Source organism: Dendrobium catenatum, unplaced genomic scaffold (genome assembly GCF_001605985.2).
Source record: "Dendrobium catenatum unplaced genomic scaffold, ASM160598v2 fragScaff_scaffold_365, whole genome shotgun sequence".
NCBI classification, from domain to species: Eukaryota; Viridiplantae; Streptophyta; class Magnoliopsida; order Asparagales; family Orchidaceae; genus Dendrobium; species Dendrobium catenatum.
Genome location: NW_021318827.1, coordinates 551,660 through 571,410, shown reverse-complemented (window position 1 = coordinate 571,410; position 19,751 = coordinate 551,660). Strand labels below are relative to the sequence as shown.

General features: G+C 32.1%; 1 long non-coding RNA gene across 2 annotated transcripts; it reads right to left on the bottom strand.

Annotated features, from left to right (window-relative positions):
* Positions 1-1,736: 1,736 nt before the first annotated feature.
* On the bottom strand, positions 1,737-11,401 carry LOC110113888. 2 transcript variants are annotated; one of them, XR_002305193.2, is made up of 4 exons: positions 11,281-11,401; positions 8,354-8,601; positions 3,413-3,494; positions 1,737-1,874 (listed from the first exon to the last, which is right to left on the bottom strand). It is a non-coding gene; the product is annotated as an uncharacterized LOC110113888 (long non-coding RNA). The 2 variants fall into 2 exon arrangements; XR_003700329.1 differs by having other exon boundaries at positions 1,821-1,839.
* Between the last annotated feature and the right edge of the window lie 8,350 nt (positions 11,402-19,751).

Below are 19,751 nucleotides of genomic sequence, written 5' to 3'. Positions count from 1 at the left end.
GTGGCTACTGTAGTGGAGGAAGGCTGCTGGAGTTTGATTGCAAGAGGGAGGTTGGCTTCGAGCTGGGTGAGGGATTTGGGTTGAGTACTAGAGGCGTGAGGGGATGTTGAGTGGGTGGGTGTTGACGGATAGGGCATGGATCAGGATGCTCACATGTGACTGGGAGAAACAGAGAGGAGGTCCAGTGAGCAGATTGCGACTCAGTGAGAAAATTTGAGCCATGGATGTCGAGTCTATAGGAGGAGATCGGTCAAGGGAGGTCAAGTGTTCTAAGATCGTGAATATTGAGAAGCTCGTGCTAGAAGGGGTTCTGGAGGTTTGTGGCCAGGTGGGAGCTTTGCGGGCTCTGTCCGGACTGAAGTTGACGAGGCTCGGTCTTAAGGTTCGGCTTTGTTTGTTGTGGAGGTCAGATGAGCTCAATCGACAGTGAGGAGCATAATAGTAGGAGCTGCGGGTGAGATCGAGTGCAGGGTAGTCGATTGGAAGCCCGGATGTGAGATGGATGCGGCACAGTGAAGGGATCAACAAGGGAGGGACGAAAATGAGCTGGGTGACGGGGTCGGCCTGTGGACATTAGGTGTTGTGCGTGAAGTTCGACTTGGTGAAGGGAGGTCGGATAGGTCTTGCATGAGGTGGAGTCGGCTTGGTTGCGTTCATCAGGTAGAGGCAAGGATCTTGGTATGGTGGAGAAACATAGGCTGAAGAGTTTGGAGTAGGTAACGAGATCAGTGGACTTCACGACAGAGAAGACGTACGGAAGGAGATGAAGAGGGATAGGAGGTTCAGTTGGTGTCGCAAAAGAAGGGCCCGAGAGCCTCGCTCGCTCTCATTTTAAGAGCCAGAGCGGGAGCTTGAATCGAGCGACGGTTGTGGGATTTGCCCAGGAAACACTGGAGGGACTTGAATGGCGCTAAACAGCAAAGCTGCGAGGATTCGAGCGGGATTTGAGCAGGATTTGGAATTATGCGGAGGTCTTAGTAGCTCTTTATGTGTATTGAAAATAGTTAATTATTGGACAAAAATGTAATCAACCATTTGACCGTCTATTTCGACCTCATTAATTTGAGCCTCCAAGCTAGATCGTGATAGATAATGATTGAAGGGGTATTGCTTAATTGAAAATTACCTTCTTGATCACTTCCTGGGATAACTATATCATCTACTAAGGATGGTTAGTCAGTTTATGCAGAATCCAAAGTAGATTCACATGCAAGCGATGGACATGATATTGCACCACCTTAAAAGAAACCCAGGAAAACGGATTCTCTTTAAGAGAGACTGGGGAATAACCCTAGAAGTATACACATATGCTGACTATGCGGGATCACCTGTTGACAGAAGATCTACATCTGGTTACTGCACATTTTTTGGAGGTAATCTAGTTACATGGAGAAGCAAGAAATAGAATGTGGTGGCAAGATCTAGTGCAGAAGCAGAATATCGAGCTATGACTTTGGGAATATGTGAGCTACTATGGATCAAAATAATCCTAGAAGACTGAAAGGTCAAGTGGGATGAGCCCATGTAGCTACATTGTGAAAACAAATCAGCATAACCCACAATCCAATCCAGCATGATAGGACCAAGCACATAGAAGTGAACAGACATTTTATTAAAGAAAAACTAGATAGTGGTCTAGTAAGTGTCAACCATGTATCATCAAAAGATCAATTTGCAGACATCCTTACCAAAGAAATGGACAATTTTGCCTTTCTCAGAATGATTGTCAAGCTGGGAATGACAGATCTATATTCTCCAACTTGAGGGGGGTGTTAAATCTCAGCCTTCCGTAGCAAAACTGATCCCATGACCATGAATAGTGATCCGTGGGAAGCCCGCCTGGATCACGTTGAATACCTTCCATAACTAGACAACTGATTTATGAAAGAATGTATTACTCATTATTATGTACTTATTTGAGCATCTCGTATAGATCTATAAATAGGGAGCATGTTGCATAATAAAATTAAAACTTTTTCCTCTCAAATTTATTGTTTTAACATGAACAAAAGAAAAAACGAAGAGACATCAAAATGGGTTAAAAAAGAGAACTAAACGATGAGTTTGATTATGCATAATTAGAGATGGTATGCAGTTGATTAAATAACAAGTCATAAGTACTGCATCTTTGCAGCTTCGTCTTTCGGTTTGCTGCTTCAGCATCTCTTCACCCCTTGGGTTTTCTTTCTCTAAGATAATAATAAGGCCAAGAGACACAAAAATAAAGACTATCTGCTCTAAGTATTTTACCTTTATGCAACCTCCTTTCTTCTTTTCCAATGTGTATCCTCCCTAATGGAATATCAAAGCTTATTTGTTGATATATATTTGAATTGAGAAAAATTATAAAACTCTGATATTTGCATTCATTACCACTCATGTATCTCCCACTCCCCAACAGCTTGGTCAACCACCAAGCCACTATTTGAAGGAGAACCTTTGTAATATTATTATAAATTAATTCAATGATGTATGCTAGATTGCAAAGCAAACAAATAGTTTAGATTAGGGAAAAAAATGATATTTTTCTGTATTACTTAAATGCTATTGTTCTTAATTTTTTTAGTTTTAAGTAAATTTGAAATGTGCCTGCTGCTTTCGAATTGAATCAAAATAAACTCTTTTCAAATAGTTAATCAACTTCAAGTTGAGCTAATCTCAAACATTTCAAGTTTGAGATGAGGTGGAAATGCTCAAACTCAGCTCATTACCACCCCTAACGTAACCAGAAGAAAACCAATTCAAGTCAAAGACTTTTGCACTGAAGTCGAATCAAGTCGGGTTTGGAGAAGTGTTTACAAGAGACCATTCGATGCCCTGACCCAACTAACTCAATATATGGACTTCTTTCCATGATCCTATAGTAACTTATGGTATTCTATTCTTAAACTTTCAAATGCAAGACTCCTCTTAAATTATGATTTCAGGGATAAGTTGATAAGAATTTGAATGTTCAGGTTTTGCAAATAGATTTCTACTAAGAGCATAAACAACAAGAAACATAGCAACATGACATGGAAACACAAGTCCCTAAAAATTAGGACACAAAATATTAAGTTTACCTAGAAATATAACTATTAATAAATTGTTGGTTTGATTATTTCCTTGTTTCCTATGATGGGTTCACTCAATAATCCTTCATCTTCCAAATCGTAACTTCTTTTATCCAGAAGAGATAAATTAATCCAAACTTACCAAGTAATGATTTCATAAACAACTTCATTAACTATAAAAAAACTAATATATGCTACCAAGAATTTCCTTACGAATGATCATAATTATGCTAAACTAATCATATGGAAGCTAAAGCTTCATGGTTAATCTAAAACATGAAACTACATGAATATTAATAAATTAAGTATAACAAGAAATCATAATACAATAAGCCTAAATAATGATAGCTTGTGCATACCAACACGACCCTTTTGCAATGAAAGCAGTGGTTGGCCGCTTAATTCATTAAAAATTTGATGCCCCAACTGCTTCTTAGCAACCTGTAAAAATAAAAATAATATGGCCGGAGTATTATGCCCCATCACACACAAATAGAGACAAATAAAAGTAGAGAGAGAGAGAGAGAGAGCGAAAAATAGAATCAATGCTAGATGAATGAATAATAAACATAGGGCATAGCTAACGTACATAGCATTAAGTCATAAAAATAAGAAAATTTGAGTATAAAAGGTAAGAGGGAAAGACTTGTTTCTTCTCTACTAAAAACACATATTATTTGATTTGAATTAGCAGCACCTTACCCATTTGCCTGCTAAAAATAAAATAATAGATCTTAATTATTTGCTCTGAGCAGAAGAACACAACCCTTTCTTTCTTAAAAGAACTGATTACATCAGATACTTCATAAATCAATCCCGTTTACTATTGACCAATAAAACTTCCCAAGTGAGCATAGCTATGATGGCCACTGGTCTAAAATAGCCTATTATTAGTGGAAGTAATCAGAGGTCTTGAGATGCATCACAAATCACCCGCAACTCTGGTAAGTCAAAGCCTCTACAAATCAACCAAGTCAAATGAGAAAAGCTTGGGTCAAATCAAGTCAAAGGTTGGCCCACTAATCAAGATAGTTAAGGATGCCTGAAGCATATCATGCCATGTCAAACAAAACCAGCCAATGCCTGAAATGACAATAAAATTGATTGCATGAATGAACAGTCGAATATAAATATCATCCAATCTAGATCAACAAGAGGACTATTACTTGCCATTTGGTCACCACTCTTTATCTTCATCAGGAAGCTTCTATCTCCTTCAACCCCTCAACCCTAGCTGCATGTAAGATTAGTCGCACATCCCTAATAAGAAGGGGAGGCCCATCTCCCTCTATAAATAAGAGGGGTATGGCATGACAAAAAAGAAGAGAACCCTAGGAAAGCATTGTCAACATGTTGTCATAACACGCATGAAAAGAGAAGGAAAAAGCATTGTGGAAGTTCTGTCGGAATGACAGGGACATCTTAAGGTTGAAAGAAGTGCTCTCAACACAACCTCTCCTCCTATCTCCTTATCTCTCTCAACTTGTCAATCACAAACTCATCGAATATCTAATGACATGGTATAGTTGAGGCAAGCCATGCCATCCATACAAAAGCTTCAGGACATGGAGGAGAAGCACTAAATCCTATGGCCTAGATTAATGGTGATATCTAGACAAGTTTGAACTAGTTGGTCTCAAGTATCCAACAATGGGCTTTCCCCATCATCTGGATTATGATTTTCATCAATGGGCCTTCTCTATCTTTCAAAATTATAAGTTCAATCATTAGGCTTTGCCCATCCTTCACGTTGCAAGTCCCACGAAAGTGCCTATTTTATATTTAGAGTTCTAAGCCCAAACTTGTGGGTTTTCCCAACTTTAGAATTGTAAGCCCCAATATTGGATATTTTTTATTTTTCATAATCATAAATTTCATATCATTCAAGTTTTCCCTTTAACTAAGTTATAAGTCTCATTAATGAACCTACCACAAAATGTATGACATAACTCTAAGTTGAGTTCATGGAGAGGAGACAAGACTAACGAATGTCAAATTCAAGTACACTTATGTTCTAAGCTTCATCTTTTAAAACTAAACAGACCTACCTCCAACATATAAAACTTGTCCTTCAAAATTAAATCAAATCGATATTGTTTGTAGCCACCAAGTTCCCTAAATTAGACTTCTTACAGCAAACAGCACATTAGTGGGTGGAAAAACATCAAGATCACACGTTAGCAAAATGAACAGTATTGAACCATCAACTCATGAATTGATCTACTTAGGTGAGCCAACAGTCCTCAAGTAAACCCCCACTTTACCTCATTCCATGGATATCTCTTCAAAGCATTTCGAATTGCAATCCAAAACTAAGGCTTAACTCATGGTTCCCTTCACAAGGAACAAGTGGACATGACACAATCCTCTATTACGTAGTTAAACCACCTCTAAATAAGGGAATGATCCCCAAGAATAGCCAATCAAGTTAGGCATCAATAAATAATTACAACTACAAAACAAAGAAAGCCCTAAGCACAAACTCCACATAAACTTATGACATGTAGCATAAGAAACCTAAATCATGTGTCTCCGAGCATTCCCTTTTTTGGCTTGAACCATGGTTCATTCTTATAATTAAATAGGTCATAGAATCATAGCATGCCTATGAGTGGTCGTCACATATCTATAGTACATTTGAATTGTGATTGTCCATGGTTCACCCCTTCGAGCTATTTAAGTTTGAATCACTCATATCAAACCTCTGATTCATTAGCAACAATGAAGAGTTCCTCGAAATTACAAAAAAATATATATATTTTGTCTCTTACCTAGTCAAGCTAAGACAAATCCAATATCTCATCAACTATGATGCATAGATATGGGCAAGGCGACATGGATACGACACGGCGCGGAAACGGGACACATCAATTACTGAAAATATAGGACAAGGACACCAGGAGGAAACAGTAATAAAACTTTTTTATACTTGAAATATAAAAATTGAATAAGCAAAATATTAAGGATAATTGAGAAATAATAAGCAATTCAACTAGGATTTATGCTTAATATTAAGATGTCAAGAGTCAGACATAGATGTCACGTTAGGCATCAAGAGGGGAGACGATAATTCTCTCAACAATCGGGAATCATGTTGTGTAATAGGCATCGAGCATTGATGTCAAGGCAGTGTCTGTCCTCAATCTCGAGATGACGTCCTTCGTCAATGTTAAAATGACATTAAACAAATATTAGATGTCGAAAATGCAAGGGGGAGTGATTGTGGGTCTAAAACTTGTGGGTGTCGAGTGTCAATGTCAACACAACATCATACTTTGATATTGAAATGATTTTGAAATACTGATGTTGTAATGACATTAGACGTTGATATTGAGATGACATCGAGCATTGTTTTGAAATCCTAGCTGCAACCTACTAAAGAGAAATGAAAATGAGAATATTCAAAGAATGGAGTATTGAGTGTGGATGATTAGTTTGGGACTTTGAAGAGAAATAAGAAATTTAATTTTTATTCTAACTAAATAAAAATTAGAGATAAAATAAATTATATTTAAAAAAAATTATAAAATATTTTAGACTCATGTGTCAAATTTATTTTTAATATTTATTTGATCAGACACATCGTTGGTGTGTCCGACACATGTCAGAGGAGTGTCAGACGCTTGTCATGTCTGATACGTGTCGGACACTGCATACATTTTTGTGGAGAAGTGTCAATGCATCATAGTCATCAATAAAGGATGTGTCATTTCGCAATATTGTCACCCCATCTACTTGCAATTCCTTAAAGGAAGCAACCTATGGTTAACACGTTAACAAAACTCCGAAGAAGTCATGGTATAAAGCTTTCTAGCTTTGGTAGGCTATGTCTATTTACTAAAGATAATAGAATCAATGGATTTTGATTGGGCTAACAATCCATGGATGCCCTTAACCAATTGTAATGATGATATTTTACCCAATGCCTCTATGGATGTCCTTAGTCAATAGTGTACTCTATCAAAGGGCATATATGTAATTATTTATTGGGGTTGGCACCTATGGGAAACCTCAATCACGTATATATAGATAAATAATAGACAACAACTTGGGAAAATCTTCTTTAAGAAACATTAGGCAATTTTAAGTTTAATTTTAAAAAAGTAGAAGTAAATCAGAGTGAATAAACCTTTCAAAGCCCCACTCTTACCTTCCCATAAGTCCTTGAATACAAGTTTACTAATTTAATAGCTCATATATTCCAATATCAAAATATACCCAAAACTCAATGGACTCAATCTATTGGGCTTCAAACTCTATGGCAGCTAATGCAACACTTTCAATAATCCTTTGAATCTAAGGTCCTAAAAGTATTTACAAGCTAATATAGGGGCTTATCCAAAAACCACAATCATTAAATTTCATGAACTTCCATCTTTAAAAAGCATAAGTAGTTTTCTAAATCAATGGTGAGCAAACTTGAAGTAGTGGTTAGGTTACCTCTATTACAATTTGTGGGGCATTATTTTGAGTAACGGAAATATTCATTTTCCAACTGCAAGGGAAATGTTGTGCACATCCACCCCTTCCCAACTCTTGCATTGACAAGATCTTCATTCAATGTGAACACTATTTTTTCATTTTCTAAAACAGCATATCACCAGTAATCATGCTATTATCAGCATTCAGCAATCGATATTAATTCAAAAGAACAGCTTGTCCTTGTCATCAAAGTTCTATAAACTATACAATAGAGCTTAGTTGTGATTATAAGAACATAACAAATCTTGTTATGCCATTAGAGGAGACAAACTGGTGCTGAGCTATTCCATGAAGGATTCATTATTGAATGATAGCACACCATACGTCTCTAAATTACTTCTGCAATCAGGCACACACAAGGTTGTGATGCCCAACCGTATCAAGACCTCCCCGGAAGCTCACCCCAATTTTGCATTTCTATTCTTCCAAGACTAAAGTAAAATGATAACAAGTCATATGTTACAGATCACAAGCAGAAAATTCATGAATTTTACAGATGGGAGTTGCTAACTATTGAGCTGATTCACTTCCCAAAGCTTCATCCCTCAACAATGAAAAAAAAAACACATCTTTCGCCGGTCAACAACCTGGTCTACTGGAATGAAAAAGGTAATAAGAAAGAAACAGGCATGAAAAGTGAGTTTAAACCGCGCCGGACCCGCACAAAACCCAAAACATCCAATTTCAGGAACAACGCGCACACAAAAGGAAATAAGAAAAGCAGCAATATTGAGCTGAGAAGACCCATGTTACCAAGATCCGCGAAGAAAAATCAATTTCAATGAGAGAAATAATAAATTGAAGAAGAAAGATCGCACCTGCGTGAGTAAGCGCTGCCAAGCCATAACCGCCCCAAAACCCTATCGTTGTTTCTCTCGGAATCAGGCCCTCTTTTTCTTATTGTCTCGCACTGTGATATCTACCAAGCTAAGGCCTTGGGCGGAGCAGGGAAGAGGCTTAGCAAGAGGAGCACGGATTTGTATAAAATTACCTTATGGAAATATCTGCAGTTCTGCGCGCCGCTTCTTCAGCGTCGATTACTTTGCCTTCTATTCCTGCTTTTAATCTGCAGATTGAGATTTACATTAAAAAAAAATTATTTAACATAAAATTTTTTATATTTATATAATTTATATCCTCTCAAGTCCATAGAATTAAAGAGGAGTTCAATGTTGGTGATGGGATCGACAACATATGACGGTGGAGACAAAACCAATGGCAAGCAAAGGTGGCAGCGGAATTGGCTTTTATTCCCCATTTTGACCCCCTATAACTATGATGATATGTAACATAAACAAATAATCTAGTCGGACTAATTTTCTACTCACTCAATTATAATTAATAAAGTCATGATAAGTATTGATTTAGAGGAAATAAAAAAGAACAGGAGTGCTAGAGATTGAAAACCAATTGCAGCGGAGGTGCATCGATTTTAAAACGTATGGGAGGAAATTAGTGGTATATATAATCATTGGAATAAGTGCAAAATTATGCTGTGATAACCCTATTTTTTAGTAGTGGATAATAATAAAATAATGGTGAGATGCTAAATTTTTAATATGAGGAGAAAATTATTCTTAGGCTTAGTATTTATTAATTTATGCACTTTTCTTAAATTGTTTAGGTGCATGCAAGCAAATAAATATTCTTAGTATGTTATAAAGATACTAGCAAGCTAATGCATTTTTATATGATGATGTGCTTAAAATAATTTCAAGATATTTTTATATAATTCAAATTTAAGATTGTTTAATAAAATATAATGCATATTTAAGTATCTAAATTTTTATTTACACATGTGAAGTTTTAGCTTCGAAGCTTGTTATAAAAAAAAAATAAAAAAAAATAAAATAAACTCACAAAGAGAGGCAGAAGTGAGAAGTAATTTTTTTTCAAAAATGAGTCTATCGCCTAGTTACCAGGGTCTCCAGCATTTTTTGAGTAATAATAATTTGATTTTTTTTTTGTATATTTATTTGTTAGCGAATGATTATTTTATTAAAAATAATTTTAATTTTAGTTTTTTTTTTTAATAACTTGAGACAAATTAGAGTCGAACAGGATACAAATGTGCTTGTTGATATTAAAATGAATCAAATATGAACATAACATTCACAAATAAATTCGACCACCAGCTGATTTCAAATAAAAATATATTCAGCTCTATTTGTTTTTGGATTGTAACGTTTTTTTTGGGACATTTAGGCCATTTAAGCCAAACTCACACACACAATGCATACACAAATACTCGAATCCAAGACCTCTTAGTTGAAAGCATAAGCTCTTAACCAACAGGTCAAGATGAGCTGTTAACCTGTAACGTTTTTTACTTTATAGATGAAGTTCTAAGGACAAAAGGGCTATTAATACTGCAAAGATAAAATCAGGTGCTAGTGGCTCTGTTAAATTTTTTGCAAATAATAAAGAACTTCCCCATCACATGGAAAAAAAACTGGCTGAGCAAAAGAAAAGTAGCTAATAATCTAAGATTGATCAACCTTTGCAAGATCGAGGAGCTGATATATTGAAACTTCTTAGTGTTCAAATATATTAGATTGCATGACGATTACATGATTGATGGAAGACAGTTTTTTTTTTTCTTAGGCCTAATGATCACTCCTTTCTTAAACCTTGAGATCATTCTTAGCTCTTAAACCTCTTAGAATTCGAGCATTACAACTATCCCATCTAATCTCATTTGAAAGTTGGTATATATTTCTTCATGCTTCTTAAAACAACTTTCTATTGAAACAATTCTACTAAAAGGCTGTTTTAAGCAGCAGTAAGAAAACCGTCGCAAACGAAACCTAAATTTCTCCCTAAAATTACACTTCTCTATATGCTTTTTGAGCTAACTAGAACTCATATCACATTGATGATTTCTCACCTAGCCCGCAAAAGAAGTAGCATGATATAAGACCTTTAGCATGAACTAAACCCCTTCAAGAAGTTTCATTAGAAACCCAATTTCCTTCAACATTATGTCAACTTGGAACAACAAAATCATAAAATCCACACAATTTGGCATCTTTCAGAGAATTCCCAGAAAAAAAAAAACTTAGATGAAAACCACATTACGGATTTATTTAAGCATCTGCAAGCAAACCATCTTTCTCTTCGAGGGCAAGCAAAACTTCTCAGGACCCTTTCAAGAGCTCATAAGCAAACCCACACTTTCTATTTTCCATCCTCTTCAGCTTTTTCTTTCTTTGGATGAATAGCTTCTACAAGTGCCTCAATCTCTTCCTTTACCCGCTCAAAAACACCAGGGCCTTTCACTTTGTCTATCGGCGTGTTCTCATCAATGTCATCACTAGTCCCATGAGTCTCATTCTGGTGCGTTTCCTCCCTGTTCACACCTCTCTCTACCAAGCAATTCAATATTGCAGCGAAAGCACTATCAATTTAACTCAAACAAGTAAAAGCTCGAGATGTAAAGCAGTAAAATCATATATTTTTAATCAAAAACAACAATTTTTCCAAGCCATTCTTCCTTCAACACTAACTGCACAATGTTTAAGAGAAAATCGATTACACGAACAACCATATTAGCCAGATAATCAGGCGAAATCACATTATTTTCAAGGCATTAAAAAAATCATTTTTTCTTACTGCCCTAACACGGAGCCCGGACATTGAAATGAACAACAAACAAATTTAAACACTTCCTTTACCAGATCAAAAGGGTAAATACAGATGGGAAGGGGAAACCAGAGAAGAACGACAAGAAATCTTCGAAAGTTACCTTCTTTCGACAGTTCCATTCTCAACGGAGAAGCGAAGTTGAAAAAAGACTGGGAGCGACCGCCTCACCGGGCTCTGGGGATCGCATCAATGGCGACTGGGAAAGGCCACGCGTTGCAATTGAGCATCATCCAAAAGCGTACGTGCCACATTCAATTGGTTGGTTGGATCCACAAATCGGACTGAAAATTGAAATAAATTGTTTTACTGGAACTGAAAAAAACAGGTTTATTATTTATTGTGTGCAAATATTATCGTTTAGTTGCAAATAATTACTTTAGTTGTCTAGAATTTCATCATTGTTTAAATTTTCAAAATAATTCTCACACTATTTTTATTTGGTCAATTTAACTCAAAGTATCTCGGTTGGCCTAATTTAATTCCTGGACTTACAAAATTTATCTAAAATTGTCTCTTATTATAATTGTGATATAAAATTGATTCTAATTTAGCCACTCGACTTTACAAAATTAATCTCAATTTATTCTCAAATATAAATTGATAATTTAATCACTCGACTTTACAAAATTAATCTCAATTTATTCTCTAAGAGATCATTGTGGATCAATTTTTTATAATCAAGGGATTAAATTGTAGCAATATTATACTATGAGATTAATATTGTCATATATGAATAAAGAGTAGATTATTTTGAAATTTAACCCTTTTAAAATATACTAAAAAATAAATATATCTGCTTGAAATATTAATATTTATTTGAATCATTACAAAATATATTTAGGAAAATAATTTTTAGTGTCTTTTGGTTATCAACTTATTTAAGTTATCATTTGAAATTAACTAATATTAATTATTTAGATTATTTTTCATTTTAATTATTATATTTTTATGTAATTTATTTGATTGAATATAATTAATTATAATTTATAATTTTTCAACCCAAGTTATAATGTACTAATTAACTTGAAATCCATTTGCTTCTTCGACGTCTTGTGTTATATTTGAAAGTATTTTTAAAGTAAAATTTTCTTTTTATAAGATTTACATTTTAATAATTATAGCAAATGAATTTTCAAGTTAGGTTCTAGACAAGATTGAAGTAGTGAAGCATAATCCATTGTTTATGAATGAAAACCTTATGCAAAGTTAATACACATATCAAGTTAGGTTCTTGACAAGATACATCAACAGAGAAATGTGTGTGTGCATTGCATGTATTGATTTCATACCATATATAATTGACAAGATAGATAAGACTGATGATATTGACATCTCTATATTCATGCTATATTATTGATTCATTAATCATTGATTTATTGATTTTAGATGTTGCTTTTTTATTTATTATTGATTTATGGATTTAGGCATGTTGATTCTCACTTTTCACTATTGATCATATTGAATCGTCCAAGTAATGATATTGGACACTATTGATTTTAATGATTGAGATGATCATACATATTAACTTTTAGATCTTATATTAAAAGCTTTAGTATTTTTGGATTTTTGCTGAACTTTGTAAACTCATTACATGGTTTTAATTTATTTCATGCCAGGGAAGAGTTCAAGACCATATTGAGTGAGACTATTTGAGATCTTTATGTTTTTCTTTTGATTTTGTTATGTATTTTCTTTTATTCTTTGGTAGTCATGAGCTATGGATAAATTATTGATTGTTAGTTATCTCTTAGCTATTATGAATGTGATTTTGATGAATGAATATAGTGAAACATTGAAATATGTATGATATTTAATTGGTTTTGATGAATATATATTGATTTATTGATGAATTATAGAAGCTCTTGTAAATAATTAAAAAAGATAAAATAAATAATTCTTCTACTTAGGATCTTGGGCCATGACAAGTCTTGATTTTAAAATAAAAACATCATTTCCACTAAACAGACTCATTTCACCCAATTGAGCCGACGCGCGCGCGCGCACTCGCGAGAGAGAGAGAGAGAGAGAGAGAGAGAGAGAGAGAGAGAGAGGATTTCTAGAGAGAGAAAGCTAGTTTTGGACGACTTCAATCTATTCTAGGAGAGAGAGGATTTCTAAAGAGAGAAATACAGTTTTGGACGACTTCAGTCTATTCTGAAAATTGTCTGATTCGAAATAGGCTACATTTTTTCTATCTCAATTTTTAATAATTTGACAATTTTGGATTTTCCTAATTTAAATTAGAAATTATGGTGTTCAAAACGAAATAACTTTTAAACGGGAAAACTTTCACCGCATAAGTTTTGATATATTGTAGAGAACGTATTTCTAAACATTTATGTGTTTTTTGTGAAATTTAATCGAGTATTTTTGAAAAGTTATTTTTCTAAAATTATAAGAAAAAAGTCAGGCAATGAAAAATAGCGTTGTTGAATAATTACTGTACCAAATATAGTTGTATAGAATCTCATGTAATTTGATAAAATTTTGAATTAGAAATTTAGCTACATTATTATAGGTCTGATTGCTAAAATGTTGTTCGTAGGGCATATATCTAAAGTTCTATAATTAGTCACATTTATGTTTAACTACTAACATATATTGTTATATGACATAATTGATATATGTGTGCATCTCTGTATAGGAGTTTAGGGGGACATATGTTTGAAATTCTATTATATATTTGCAGAGTTCTATAGCAAAATTTCTAAATATGCTAAACGTATTGAGCGGTCTAAGGGCCTAGAGTTCTGAATGAGTGATATACATGTCTAGAATTCTGAATGGGAGACATAAGGGTTAGAGTTCTATTATTTTATGTAATGTACTGCGTGTTTATTTATATTATGTTCATCATACTTTACATTTTGGTCAGCATATTGTGCTATGAATTTTGTAATATGCTTAATTAACTGCAAAATCTTGTACTGTTCAAACACCACTGTAATGTAAGTCTATCATTAAGATTCGAATACTTGCTTTATTTTAAGTCATTGGTTTTGCAATTATTAAGAAATGATTTGGGATAATGTAATCTGCTAAGCTGTGTTAGCTCATTTTGTATTATGCATTACATTTTCAGGTCAGGGTAGAGCTAAAAGGCCGGCTGAGTAACTGAGGCTGATTTTTTGAGTATGTATGGCATATAAGTTTCTTTTATATTTTTGTTTTAGATTTTTGAACAGTCCCGACTTTACTATATTTTTCGCCTCATGTCTGTCAGTTGCTCGAAACTGTTATAGCAAGAATTTATAATGTATACTCTGTCATATCTTTGCCCTAGTTTTATTTGAGTTTATTTGCTCAAGAGGTGCTGCAATAGTGAAGTTGAATATTTCTTGGTTCATTATTGACTTAAGTATACATGGGTAATTTTTTTTTTCTTTTAATTTTGCTTCATGTAACACAAATTATATTATTTTGATAAAAATGTAACATAAAGCTAGGTAGAGTTTCAAATGTGTTCTTATATACTTGTAAAAATATCTCTACAAACTATATTATGATCTTCTTCAAATCATGATTGAACATGGTTCAAGAAGTAAAACACTATGCAATTTGATCTTTATTTGAACAATGTTTAAGCGTTGCTTATTAAATAAGGTACGATCACATCTTAGCTAAGCAAAATTTTAAACCCATTAATGTAGATTAGGCATCATGATCATATATTTGAATGTAATTTAATTAAATATTTAGTATATTCGACTATGATTTGATAAATATTAGAACTTACTCGATTAATTTTGATCTATATTCAACGCTGATTATGTTTTATTAATATGATTGAAAAATATATAATGAATCACAGATATTGACAAATTGTATGACATTTGAGCGCAAATTAACATTTTGAAAAGGGTATATGTATAAATATTCTGTTTACAAGGTTTAGTTTAATTAGTGTGCAGGCTATGGTTGTTTTTATTCAATTCATTTCTTGGCGTACCTTTTTTTGTGTAATAGTTTAATTTACGAAGCTGATTGATAAACTAACATTTACTGTGTAATATTATATTACCATTAGATATCAATTATTGTATTAAAAATGTTTAAATAAGAAATGTGAACAATCATTTGGCCTTGTCTTACAAAAATCCGTTTGATGACCATTGTAATAACTTCATTATTACCATAAATGATGATGTTGAATCAAAACATCTCACATGACTTTTCTAACACAAGGCTTAGGCTTCGTTTGGGACGGCTTTCTTACTGCTTCTTGAAGCTGCTTTTTAGTATAAAAATTTTAATTTTTTTTACTGATATAAGGATTACTATAAATTAATCTAGAACCACTAATTGAATATTTGGAAGGTAATGGAGAAAAGAAAAAGAGTTAATGCAATCAAGTAATGTGCACAAGATCAACTACAATAGTTTGGGGCTCGCAATGCATCATAATAAGATCGAAGCAAGAGGGATGATCGATAGTTACTAGGGAGACAGATGATGATGACAAAGGCAACATGACAGAAGATGATGAAGGTGATGGGATAGATGGGGTAGGTGTGGGCGATAACAGGGTTTAGGGATATATTTAATGGGGCAGGGTGTGCTATTTTTTAATTTATTTTGTTGTTGTTTTAGACCTAAAACTCAACATCTTATTGGGTTTGTATTTTTAGGATGTTAGGAGTGCAGAGTGAATTAAAAATAAAGATTTAAAATTGCGGGTGTTTGATTGACACACACAAATGCAAAGTAATTTATTGGGGAGTTTGTAATACATCACTTAGTCCATTTTTGAAATATTTTGAATTCATACAAACTGAGTGTTTTTGAAAAATATCAGCTCTTGTGACTAAGGGAGAGCACATGCAACTCCATCCTTTGTCTCCATCTCATAAGAACTTTAAACTCCACCCTCTATCAAGCTGATAACACAACGACCTTGCCTCACTCGTGTGCAACTACATTGACTGTCACACCCCAGTATCTAAAGTGAAAGCATTTTATTTCCCTTTTCTTTTTATCTTTCTAATTTTCATTAACAATCAATATTTTCTCATTTAATTCAATATTCAGAGCCAACAAATTGATTTCTTAATTACATGCTCAGTATATCACATGCTCATTATATTGCATGTTCAATACTAGCACATTGAATCAATAATAGTAATAGTAAAGATTAATCAGTAGTAGTATCAATAACAGTTCAATAATAGTAATAGTGTGTATGGGTACTAGTAAATTCAGTGGTGTAGTAATAAAATAATGCAATAATAGTAAATCAGTACATTGATAGTAAATCAATACAATATCAATAAAGTCATACAGTAATAATGGATCCATAACATGCATTTTAGTAATCACACCGAATAAATAAGAAGTCCTGATTTAAGCAATTTTTTTCCAGTATCGTAGTAGTATCAGTAAATTATTGGCTCGATAGATAAAGTTGTCACTCTTTGCCTGTAAGCATAGTAATAACCCGGCCATTATAACTCTTAATCATTATAATGTTATTATCACGTGAATCAGTAGAGAATAACACCCAATTATAATATTAAAAGGAAAGCATATTGTCATATCATCGTGTACAAGTCATTTAGTCTCCAACCAACATTAATGAATAACCAGTCGTTACTTGTTTTTTCCACACACACACATTATTATTAAAGTACTATAATAGTAATAGTGATAAGCCATCACTTAATCACATATCCACACTCATTTCCAGTGTATTACAATAAATAAAACATAATTAAGTTTAATTTATAAAGTGTCAAAATGTCCTATAGATAGTAATAAAAAACATATTAAGCAGAAATTTCTATTTAAAAAATTAACCAAATTATGAAAAATTATATATAATAATATGCTTAAGATTTAATTAAACTAAAGTACTATTTTTAGATGTAAAAATAAATTTCTGAATTAGTAAAAATCACTACTTTTTCAAAATCACCCGATAAAAATTTTGAAATAAATACTCAAAATATTTATAATATTAATTTCTATAACATAAAAAAGTTTTTTTTTGTGAAAATTTTACCAAAATAAAATTATCCTTATTTTTTATAACAAAAATAGAAATTTGATCAGAAAAATCTAAAAAACATAAAATTATGAAATTGGAAATTGGATAAAGATTCCTTATAATGAAATGAGTAAGTGACGAAAATTACTTCATAACCTCCAAACCCTAGGTTTCTTTTTCTCTCTCCTCTATTTTCTCTATAAATTCTTTAATTCCTTCTCTATTAGTCAATTTTAGGAATTAGAAATAGATTTTAATAAATGTATTTTAAGTGGCTTAAGATATTTATAAATAAATAATATAAAATAAGTATATAATTTAATCAATTTTTAGTATAAAATTTATATAAATTTTTTTGGAGCTTTAAAAATGATTAAAAATATCCATAAAATAGTATATTTTATTTAAAAAATTCTAGTGAAATTGGTTTTTAAACTGGATACCTAATGATCCCAAAACCCCTATTTATACCGACATGTGTCAATTTCTTAAGGATTTGTATTAATGCCCAAAAATTATCAAAAAAAAAAAAAATTTGTGTACTTAAAGTACTATAATATCTATTTTGTGGTGAAAATAATTTCTAATTTGGACTTATAATGACTCCTAAATTTATTTATGTAGATTAAAATATGGGCTATTATAATCTACACATCTTAAAAATTATAATCCTTAACATTTTCCTTAAGAGTTTGAGTATAAAATCAATATAAACTAACTATACAAGCAAACCTCAAATAAAAACTAATCGAAAAAAAATATATACAATCTTGCAGTTTATTCAATTACATGTAATTCAATTTTGTATGATATGTTATGTCATGCAATCATTTAAAATAAACTTCTTACCAGCATAACTCTTATGTTATTGTCATTCCTCCAAATACTATAACTTGTTCACTCGTAGCATCACCAGAGTTTGTTCTCTCGATCCTGATGCAACAAACTCTCTCTAACCACCACTAACAACTCCATCATTAGCCTTATTGGCTTTTCTTTTACATAACCAAGGTTATTTATTTTTTGTCAATATAAATACTTGTATAAATAAAAATATTCATTAAAACATCAATATATACATCTTTATTCTTTTCCAAGAAAATCATATACACTACTCATAATCTATACAATTATATAATAATCATTCTGCTATAAATATAAAAGAAAAGTTAAATAATAAGAACCTGAGCTTGAAAGATCTTGATTAATCTCACACTCTTGCTCCTCTGTTCTGACCTGAAATTATTTTACCATATATAATGAGCTAGAGAGCCCAACAAGTAATCAAATCCTACAATTGAACTCAATGCAAGATAAATGAACAATATGCATATCAGTAGTCAAATTATAATAGTAGCATTCACATGATCATAAAATAATATAACAGATAAATTAATAAACTAGTATGTGTGTTATATTACTAAAATAAGCATCATATCAATACTACAATTAGTAGAGAAATTATATAATTCATTAAATTAAAATATCAGTAAAGATTATAAAAATCATATCAATATAATAAAATTATATAAAAATAACTGTATCCATGTATCATATCCTCATAAATATCATATCAGTGCCAATGTCCAGTGCAAACACTCAATATATGTCACGTGATTAGCATATTAATAATAGTGAAATAGTAGTAACATAAACATCATGGGTGGAAGTAACAATAAAGCCATACAGTGGCAGTGATTTAATATCATGCATTCTAATAATCATGTTAAACAAATAAAAGTCCTGGCTATAATGATATTTTTTTTAGTATCAATGTCAATATCAGTAAATCGTTGACTCAGTAAACATAATCGTCACTCTTTACCCATCGGCACAGTAATCATCTCCTTATAATTCTCAATTAGTGTATCATATGAATTAGTCGAGAAAAATAACAAACCACATATTTAAAAGAAAGTCTGTCAGTTCACCATCATGTACATATCAATCAATCACCAACCAACTGGCCGATTAGTCTTTACTTATCTTTTTCACATACATTATTGTCATAGAACTATATTAGTAATAATAACTAAATATTAATTAATCACATATATATTCACATTCATTTTTAATACATTACAATTAAAAGTATAATTGAGCTTAATTAAAAAAATATCAAAATGTCTTAATGGTAGGTAACAAAAACTTTAATGAACAAAAATTCATATTTTCAAAGACTTACTAAATTACAATGTATTGTATATAATAATATTTTAAAGTTTTTACTGAACTAAAATTATATTTTTTTGATATAAAAATATATTATTGAATAGAAAAAAATTGCTTACAATTTAAAATAACCCAACAAAAAAAAAATCTCAATTAAATACTTAAAATATTTATAATCTAAATCTTTATAACATATAAAAAGTTATACTGTGAAAGTTTCACCGATACAAAATTGTCCTCATGTTTTATAATAGAAATACAAACTTAATCAGAAAATACCAAAAAACATACAATTCTTGAAATTAGAAATAGGGTAATGATTCTTTGCAGTGAGATGAGGAAATTTTTTAATAGATCCGACTGTCAAAAATCACTTTGCAATATTCAAATCTAGGTTTTCTTTTTCTCTCTCCTCT